Source organism: Saccostrea cucullata, unplaced genomic scaffold, assembly GCF_032062105.1.
Source record: "Saccostrea cucullata isolate Sc308-1 unplaced genomic scaffold, CSIRO_AGI_Scuc_v1 ctg16420, whole genome shotgun sequence".
NCBI lineage: Eukaryota > Metazoa > Mollusca > Bivalvia > Ostreida > Ostreidae > Saccostrea > Saccostrea cuccullata.
Genome location: NW_026941259.1, coordinates 2,203 through 12,764, shown reverse-complemented (window position 1 = coordinate 12,764; position 10,562 = coordinate 2,203). Strand labels below are relative to the sequence as shown.

At 31.8% G+C, this 10,562-nt stretch overlaps 2 long non-coding RNA genes across 4 annotated transcripts; one reads left to right on the top strand and one right to left on the bottom strand.

Annotated features, from left to right (window-relative positions):
- The first annotated feature begins 1,098 nt into the window (after positions 1 to 1,098).
- On the top strand, positions 1,099 to 10,217 carry LOC134257501 (uncharacterized). Of its 3 annotated transcripts, none has more exons than XR_009989927.1 (5): positions 1,099 to 1,143; positions 1,504 to 1,699; positions 5,345 to 5,411; positions 8,400 to 8,506; positions 9,810 to 10,217. It is a non-coding gene; the product is annotated as an uncharacterized LOC134257501 (long non-coding RNA). The 3 variants fall into 3 exon arrangements; XR_009989925.1 differs by having other exon boundaries at positions 1,109 to 1,143; positions 1,472 to 1,699; XR_009989926.1 differs by having other exon boundaries at positions 1,111 to 1,176.
- Positions 3,027 to 4,030, bottom strand: LOC134257502 (uncharacterized). Its single transcript, XR_009989928.1, has 3 exons — positions 3,890 to 4,030; positions 3,541 to 3,644; positions 3,027 to 3,320 (listed from the first exon to the last, which is right to left on the bottom strand). It is a non-coding gene; the product is annotated as an uncharacterized LOC134257502 (long non-coding RNA).
- Positions 10,218 to 10,562: the final 345 nt, after the last annotated feature.

The window sequence follows — 10,562 nt, the reverse complement described above, 5'->3', positions numbered from 1 at the left end:
GAAGATTTCGGAAATAACTTTTTTTTCCAATCACTACATTATTATTACAGGGATGCATTGTTATAAAATTATGAAATAAGAATAATTATGATCTTGAAGTCAAATAAAAAAAAAATAAATGTGTACAAAATAATAATAATAATAAAAAAAAAATATAATAAAAAAAAAAGATTTTTTTTTTTTTTTTTTTTTTTTTTTTTTTTTTTTATTGTAAAGTGTGAATAATTATAATTGGAGAAGAAAATAAAATAATGTGTACACATTTAACTGACAAGATTATAAAATTGTTGCAGGAAATAATAATAATGTTGTAAAAAAGCAAGATTTTTAGTTATAATTATTTTTGGTATAATTATATAGGAAAAAATAATAATAATGTGGGGGTACCCTACGGCTTTCCATAAAATTGTACACATTATTTTATTTTCTCCTCCAATTATAATTATTTACACTTTACAATAATAATCTTGCCAGTCAATGTGGACACGATATTAAAAAAAAAATAATAAAAAAAAAAATTAAATAAAAAATTTTTTTTTATTATTATTATTTTGTACACTTTTTTTTTATTTTACTTCAAGATCATAATTATTCTTATTTCATCATTTTATAACAATGCATCCCTGTAATAACAATGTAGTGATTGAAAAAAAAAAAAATAAAATTAAAAAAAAAAAAAAAACTTAAAACAATTATTTCCGAAATCTTCGTTATATAATCTTTGCAACAATAATGATCATGTAAATATAAGGCTTTGTTTTTATTTTCAACAGGAAAGATAACTTCTTTTTCAGTGACAGTAACGAAAACTCTGTCCCCTTCTCCACAATAATTATAAGATTGTGACTGCCTACATTATTTGAAGCGTGAAGATTTTATTATTTCTAGCGTGACGGATACAAACGTTTAAGTGAGAGAGATTTTCCTACATTATTTGAAGCGTGAAGATTTTATTATTTGAAGCGTGAAGATTTTATTATTTGAAGCGTGAAGTTTTTATTATTTGAAGCGTGAAGTTTTTATTATTTCAAGTGTGACGGAAATCAAGCGTCGATGCGAGAGAGATCGTCACCTGAAAAAGCCATGTGCTGTGCGATTTAGGCCTATATATATAAACAAGAAGCCGACGACAGACAAAGCGCTGTAAGTAGCCTATTACGTATCATTTATGTACAAGTTACGCTTTCAAATCTTATCATCTCATGTCAGTCATGATCTGTCAAACTGCAGATCAAATTTAAGAGCTAGCCTACCGAAGAAACAGGTAGTTCGAATTGTCTCTGTACTTCTTTTCCATATAAGAATGGAATTGTTTGGTGATTTATGTTGTACATATAAATAATTTAGCATAATCTAGATCTATTTCTTTATTAATATTCTATATATATATTTAAATTGGCATAATTTAAGTTTATTTCTCAAAAAGCAGTATATAAAATAAAAACAAGTAGATTGAAAAAATATTTCTCAGGAAGTGGTATTGGATTGGCCATGTATTTATAGTCCTAGGATGGAGAACAACATGATTTGTACTCCGGCAATGACATGGCACTCAGAAGAAAAGAGAAAAGTAAGCTGGCTGAAAAGAACATGGAGAAGAAAGATTCCAGCTGGGTTGGATTAGACAGAAGACAAAGACAGAGGCAGGTGAAGGCTGTGGTACATGTAATGGGGCCTTGTGTACCTGTAGGCATGAAGGGTATAGTATATACATGTACTTGTATTTTACAGTTTTAACTTGAATTTTCTCTGCAGTAAGTCTTTCACGTGTATTGAAACTGAATGCTTTGATTGGGTTTCAAGTTGAAGTAAAACTATAACAGTCCAGTCCAATACGAAAAATCGTAATATTACTAAAATTCGTAATATAAGCAATTTCTAACTCTTCTAAGAGTAACTTCCCTTTTTTCTGATACAACCTGCTTGTTATGTTTCATGAGAGATTATACGTCTCTGGTTTCATCAAATCATCGTGGATATGCATGCATTTTCTTTGTTTTGATGCATTTGATCCAAGTGCATGCAGAGTCAGAGCCTAGTGAAAGTTGTACAAGTTATATCCCGTAACATCTCGTTGTTGGAGATGAGGGTCTGATTTTTAGGGTAGACTTCGGGAAAAATATAGGGAATTCGGGGATTATAGAACACTATGACAAGTTTTAGGATATATTGAAGTTTTATGGAAAATTGTTCCCATCCCTGGGAAAATTCTTATATAAGAATAATAATACAAAATTTTCACTCACCCATTACTATTGTTACTTTCTTCTTGCATTTTCATACTTTTCGATAGAGGTCACTGACCAAAATGACCACGTGATACTAGTACCATTGGGGCATAATGTATTTCTGACGTCACACTTTCCTTAACATCATTCAGTTTCTTTCAATGCTTAATTTTGTCTTACATGCCCGCACCTCAGATCTCCACATTTTTTCCTTATTCAAAATAAGGAGAAAATGCGGACGGGAGTATTTGGACTAATTTTCCGCATTCATTCCAGATTTTCGTAGATTCAAATTTCCAGATTTTCTCCGTATTCAAAATATGGAGAAAATGTGGATGGGAGTATTTGGACTCTTTTTCCGTATTCTCTCCAGATTTCCGCATTTCCATATATACAAAATATGGAGGTATTTACTTGGTTGATAAAATGCGGAAATACGGAAATCTGGAGAAAATACGGAGTTAATCACATGGTTATAAAATGGCTAATAAAACCACTACATGATGCATACATACATAAATATTTACAAAACCATCAACAATGTGCAAAATTATATACAATTTATTATATCATTATGAGAAAAAAACATATAAATGAATGAACAAAATTACACATTATGTTCATGAGCAATGTATTGGATCTTATATCATTGACAAACAAATAGGAGCAATTGTATGGAAAAAAAAAACTGGAACTGTTATTTAAGCCACAAGGTCATCATGGAAAAAATGTGGCATTTTTTAATATTCATATTAAATAAAAATGAAATTTATTCATTCTATTTAAGCAAAAGTGGGAGTGAAATGTTCAACACTATTAGATATTGGGGAAAAAATAACAATTGACATTGCATTGAATATTTACAAAACAAGAAAAATTTTTTGACATTTTTTATCAATCTGAATCACATTAAAATTTTGCCATTTTCTACCTGCATCCCTGATTCATATTTCTCACAATTCAATTTATATCTCAGGTCTTTGCTTTACACCCATCTGTCCAATAAAAATTTTCTTCAAACTTCTTTGTAAATTGTAAGGTCACTGCATGTTTAATTTCTTGCAGCAGCACTTGCGGTCGAATTGGCAAATCCTATCAATTAAAAAAAAAGTACTTAAATTATAATGGTGCAATATTAATAAAGTTTAAATTCATTGCTTTTATTCCTTTTAAAATCTTTTTATAAACACAAGTTTGGGTTCTTCAATTTTATATCAATTTATTTAAAATATTATTTATAATAATGACAATCATAGTTGACTGTTTTTAATTAAACAAGCAATAAAAAAAGAAAAAAAAAGAATATATATACCTCAAACATAACCATCCATGGACCAAGCTTTAAGCCTGTTAAAACCGCAGTAAGTTGAATAAGCACTTATTCTTTTTCAGAAATCTCCTCCTCATGCACAGACGCTACCAAAAAAAAAAAAAAGTATGGTAAATCATTGCTAGAGATTACAGCCCATGGCTCCCCAAAATTAACACCTTAATTGTGGTTAACCATAATAAAATTCTATGAGCTGATTGAAAGATTTGAGTCATGGGCATATTGGCTGAAACGTATGTAGCCTGGTAGCTCAGTCCTAGGCCTAGAGTATTTATTTTCATCACATGTTAAACATTTTAACACACATGTTAAAAAAATATGACTGACCTACCGCATATGAAATACGTGTATCTGCACCTTTTGGTTGATACAGCAATACGATCTCAGGCTGTCTGGTCAACAAACTTCTTCCTTTAAACAGAGCAGACGTTGCAACATGGAAGCCAAGGTTAAATTTTGGCGGTCTGTTGTTTAAATTAATTGATCATTGAGCCCGACTTTTTGAAACATTCTTCCGATCCCGATCAAATTGTACATGTGTATAACACTCAGGAGAAACAGAGAACTGCTGTTAACTCCAAGACAGTTTTTATGCACCCAAATTTTTTCGGGGCGCATATTGTTTTTGTCCTGTCTGTCTGTTTATCTGTATGTCTGTCTGTTTGTCTGTCTGTTTGTCTGTCTGTTGTCAACTTTAACCTTCGCCATAACTTTTGAACCTTGAGACTTAGAGACTTCATATTTGGTATGGATACTCCACTACAAAAACACTTTCAAATGACACCAAGGTCAGTGACCTTGTGACCTTGATTGTGACCTTTATGCTAAAAACAGCTTTTTCGAACTTTCGCCTTAACTTCTGAACCGTGAGAGATAGAGACTTCATATTTGGTATGTATGCATACTCCACTAATTAGGCACTTTCAACTGACACCAAGGTCAGTGACCTTGACTGTGACCTATATGCTAAAAATAGCTTTTTCGAACTTTCGCCATAACTTTTAAACTGTGAGAGATAAAGACTTCATATTTGGTATGCATACTCCACTAATTAGGCACCTTCAACTGACACCAAGGTCAATGACCTTGTGACCTTGCTAAAAATAGCTTTTTTCGAATTTTCGCCATAACTTTTGAACCATAGATGATAGAGACTTAATATTTGGTATGCATACTACACTAATAAAGTGCTTTCAAATGACACAAATAACAATGATTGTGTGACCTTGACTGAGACCCATTTGCTAAATGTGCTTTGCCACGTGCTACTGTGTTTCACAAACACATCTTGTTTTTGATGAAAAAATTCTAAGTCCAGAGCTCCGTATTTTTTCCAGATGAAAAATATTCTAAGTTAAGAGTTCAATATTTTTCCAGATGAAAAATAGACTAAGTCCAATTCTCCGTATTATTTCCGTTTATTTTCCGGATTATTTCCGTATATTTTCTGCTTTTCCGTATTGTTAATTTTCTCCGTATTTTTTTCCACATTTTTTCCATATTAAAATGAGGAAAAAATGCGGAATAATGCGGAAATCTGGAGATCTGAGGTGCGGGTTACGAAAACTCGTAATACAGTCTCTCACAACATGCTATGTTACGAGTTTTCGTAATTTAACTATATTACGAAAAATAGTAATATAAGAATAATATTACGATATTCTGTAATATTACGATTTTTCGTATTGGACTGGACTGTATAACGTAATCGTATTGATTTGTCTACTCAGTTTTTATTTACTGTAGGACCAGATCATCAAAATACATTTACTGTCTTATATTGCAGATCATGAGATGTATGGATGTTGTCCTAAGTAAGAACTGTCCTGGCAATGTTGGAATGAAATTTACAGGTAGAAGTGTTATTGCTTGTGTTTCTGCATGTGAGGCTATGGGGGGAGGCTTTTAATGTACAGGGTATTGAAGACTCTCTACACAGTGAGAGACCTACAGTGTATTTGATTATGATTTTAATAGAGTAAATAGAGGATATTCAATGTTTCGTAGTTGAATATGGAATTTATTTCACGAGTGGGACAGGATTTTTTTAAAAATTTTCACGAGTGTGAAGCACGAGTGAAAATATAAAGCAAACCACTTAGCCTGAGTAGGGAATCTGGATATAAACTTTTCAATTTTGACTTTGTACGGATTAAATCCATTCACAAGTATTGTGATTTGTGATGAAAAGATTTTCTAAATATTATTTTTAATGTAATTAAATACTGTTTATATAAAGTACAGAGTTTTGCACCATTTGTCAGATTATTATTATCAGTGATTTCATGACATGTGCAAATCAAATCATTTCACTTATAGACAATAGCTTGATTCTCATGTTACATTGATTCTCTGTTGTTTTGGAACTGAACTACCAGTTCCCCACCACCTTCAGTATCTGATCAAGGGAAACTACTCATGAGAGGGGGTATTAAAACATTGTTAATCCTATAATGCCTTGATGTGTTAATCTTTTCAAATTCATTTATGACCATCAGTCATCTTAGTCATCGGCCTCTTTACATGATCTCAGGCCATCGGCCAACACATAATGGGAATTAACACATGGTCAATCTTATAAGTATGTCTTTGTATAAGTATGTCTTATCTCATGTTATTTTTCAACAGAAATTTGATATTCAAGTATCCATCATGCAATATAACAGTGTAATGAGTTCAATATCAAAGTACATAAAATCTATTGGAAGCAAAGGTTTACTTAAAAGATCTTCTACTCCTTATATCCCAATGTATTATAAACCTTTTCTTTTGCAAAACAGATGTACGAAAACTATATATGAACAGTTAAATGTTAATATAATTATTCCTACTTCTGTAGAGAAATGGAATTTAGAGCTCGGCCATTATGGTATAGAGATATGTGTGAAGGATGTTTTTAATGCTTGTTTTAAGACTACCAAAGACTCTTCAATCCAATGGCTACAATATAGAATTCTTCACAGAATTTTACCTGTTAAGTATTATTTGAAAAAAATCAATGTTATGTCATCTGATAGCTGTTCTTTTTGTGAACATCATATTGAGACAATACAACATGTATTTATTAATTGTGAAAAGGTTTCCTCACTATGGAGTGATCTTAGTATGCATATTTATCAAAAAACTTCAAAAAGAATTGGTTTTAATGTAATTAACATTTTATTAGGTGAACTTCCATTGTCTAAAGGCAACAAAATTGTAAATTTCTTGATCATGTATACAAAACAATATATTTTTTCTTGTCTTAAAAAAGGCAAAATGCCAAACCTCTTGGAACTTCTCTTTTACTTATACAATAAATATAGAGTTGAAAAATATATTGCGAGCCGAAACTTAGAAATGCAAAAGTTTGATAATACCTGGCAAAACTGGAAATGTTTATTTGAAAATCTCATTAAGATATAGACTGTTACAATATGTGACACTTTTTTTCTGTTATTGAGTTGGCTTGCGTAGCAAGCTACTCCCTGTTGACGCAGCCGTTTCAGAGCTGTAAAATTTTTCACACATTCATCAAGGTGATCAATACGCCAGACATAATAGTTCTAGCAAAAAATGCTTTGGTTTGAGTGATTGTATAAACTTAAGAGGTAAAAACTGTATAAAATTTCATACTGTAACATTATTTATGCCTTCATGCTTTTAAAGAAATTTTTGATTAAATATCTGTACGATGTACATGCAATTACTGCGTATGAATATATGTTGAAGCATGATAGGTGGATCTAATCTTCCCATCTGAAGTTTATTTATAATTGACCTAGAATACTCCCTAACACAAACACCTGCTGCTCGCATTAGCTGCAGCTAGTTGTTGTTAAAAATCTATTTTTAGAATCCAGATTTGCTGTGGGAACCTTTAACCTAATTATTCCATAACACTGACCACTTCAGCTAATGTGCTTAAATTCATTATAGAATCCAGTCAAAATAATATGGAAGGCCTTTAGTGCCAACCTGTATATATAAAGGAAAAGCAATATACACTTTATTTATGAACCGAACATGGATTAGACATGTAATATTAAATCTCTTAAGATGCAAAATAAACTGAATATATTAAGGTATGGTGCCCAGATGTATGAAAAGGCTCAATTGACCCAAGCGAGTCAACTCGCAGGCCCTTCAGGCCTTTGATATTGATATGTATGTATATAAATATATATCTCTTTTTCTCTGTCTACATACAAGAACAAATATAAACACCACTTACCAAAAAGAATGAGTGTGAGTGAGAAAGTGTGAGTAAATGGCATGGAAAAAAAACATACTTGGTGTAATATCTTTGTAATAAGACGAAAAAATAAAAAAAAAAAAAAAAAAAAAAAGTATGTCTTTGACGTGTATTAATCTGCCCTAAAATAATTTGTACTTGTGACCATCGGTCACCTTGGCCATTGGCCTCTGTATATCTCAGGCCATAGGCCTACTCTTAAGTTTTTAAAGCCACCAGCATCACTCAAACCATAGGTCAACAAAGGCCACCGGCCCTCGTCTACAAGGCCATCAGCCTTTGATTTTAGAGCTAACAGGCAAGCTTGGTTATTTTTTCTTTACAGTTTTGTTTTAATGATTGCCTTATGTATAGCACACTTTCACTGAACTAGTTTAAACATGCACGCCCTCTGTGTTCATGTTCTGTGTATACCATATGTTATGATGTATCATGCCGAGTAGTTCCCAGAGGCAAAATTCAAAATCTGATACTGATTCCTTGTCCTTGTTTTACGTAAAACACTCTTCAATGCCTTTTTAAACAATTCATTAATCATTAGTCATCATGAGAAATCAAAATTATTCTATAATTATTGAAAGAATTATGTGCACATTTATTTTTTTAGGAGCTACAAAGAGTTTTGGCTTTTAGAAGTATAACTGTTCTAAAGAAAGAAAACAGTGTGGCAAAGAAAGGAAAGGATTATTCACTCAAAGAAATATGGATGACAAGGTAAAATGGACATTCTGTTCTACAGAATTTAGAGAAGTGATTTATTTATTACAGATAATGACAGATTTACCCAGGGAGGGTGTAAAAAAAGCTTGAGGGCAATTGCAGATATTTTATATGAATTTTTTAGATCTACTGGTCAGAGACCAGAAGAGCTTATGTGATAGTAAGGTGTCCGTCGTCTGTCCGTCTGTCTAGCTGTCTGTCTGTCTGTAAACAATTTTTCAAAACGCTACTCCTCCTACAGTTTTGGTCTGATTTTAATATAACTTGGCTCACAAGTAGACTACAATAAGATACATAAAATAGTGCATCGGTTTTTGATTTCGATGAACGATGTTGCCATTGTTACTAAAAATAGAAATGTCTGTGAAATTCCTTTAAAATGCTACCCCTAAGGCCTTCTCCAGTTTTGTTCTAATGGCAATGGCTTCTTTTCTCATCCTCTGTAATAATTACAAACCAGTAGAGCTACAGTCTCGACAGAGACTTCTGGTTTAAATATTATACTGCAGAATATATTAATTTAATGATGTACATAATCTAGTGGGCTCTTTATTTAAATTTACTCTGTATTGATATGTTAAAATCAGACAATTTATCATGCGTTTTAGCTCACTTGAGCCAAAGGCTTTATAGGTAAATTTTGCTGATCAAAGAGTGTCTGCTATCCATCATATAAAATAACGTTTTTTATCTGTAAACTTTTTACATTTTAATCTCTCCCCCCATAATTCAACAAAATCAAAAGGCAAGATTGAAGGGGTAGGATTAAGGCTAAGGGGAGATAATTCAGAAAAGAAAAAAAGGTTTTATTGAGTCATTTGAAAATTTTCCTATTTTATTCATCTCATTCTTTTAAAACTGAATTTAAGTAACAAATTAAATTATAGGAAAAATCAGGTCAAAAAATGTTGATGAAATTAAATAGGTCCCATCAATATGTATCGATCAGCATATAAGGTTTGACAAAAGTATTATTTAATAATAGCTCTTGAAACTGGGCTAAACACAAATTCAAGCAATTAAGGTCAATGTCAAAAGAAAGCTCAATGTCCAAAAAAGTGGATGCAGTTGAGAGGCTCTCTCATTATTATGTGTCAGCATATGAAGTTTCTTTAAAAATATTTTGAATACTTTCTTTGAAACTGAGATAAATGCAAATTGTGATGAAGGGACAGAAATGCATGTTATGGGAGCTCATGTTAAGGTGAGCATTGTGGTCCATGGGCCTCTTGTTATGTGTTATTTTCATTGATCAACAATCAGGTGATATACATGTGATGATATTGTTACATTTCAGTACCTCCAGTGAATGATGTCATATCCAGCTTTGAAATGTTGTGTTTGAAAGAAAAGGATCTGAAGAAGGAGAAAGATCTATTTTATAGAATTAGATGGATTAATAAACTGTCAAAGCTATTGCTATCACTAAATTTTGTACAATACTTGTAATTCTTTATCACTGAGTCTATGAGCCTTCTGATGATAGTGTATCTAATCTGAGAAAGCAGTGTCCATGATATCAATCTTGAAACATTTCAAGATATTGATAACCTAATATCAAAACATAATATGTACAGATTTAATAGCAGATGAAAACTCTACACAAACTGGATACTGATGTTACTGAAATTTAGAGATGTCATACTTGGTGTGGATTGATTTAAGAAAAAAAATTAATGTCTGATATGATATAATAAACTAATTACTCCAGTCTTGTTTTTTGCTTTTATTTTTAGGAAATATGTACCGGTATTTAGATGTAATTTGCATAGGTGTTTTTAACCCCCATAATTGAAGATTTGGGGGCTTGTGGTTTTTGCTTTGTCTGTCTGTCTGCAAAAATCATATCCTTTTTTAGCTCACCGAAGGCTTTTCTGATCACATTTTGTAAGTAGTCCGTCTGTCCGTTTGTAAACTTTTTACATTTTCAACTTCTTCTCAAGAACCACTAGGCCAATTTTCACCAAAGTTGGTACAAAGCATCTTTATGTGCTGGGGAGTTTAAATTGTAAAAATAAAGGGCCAAGTCCCCTTCCAAGGGGAGATAATC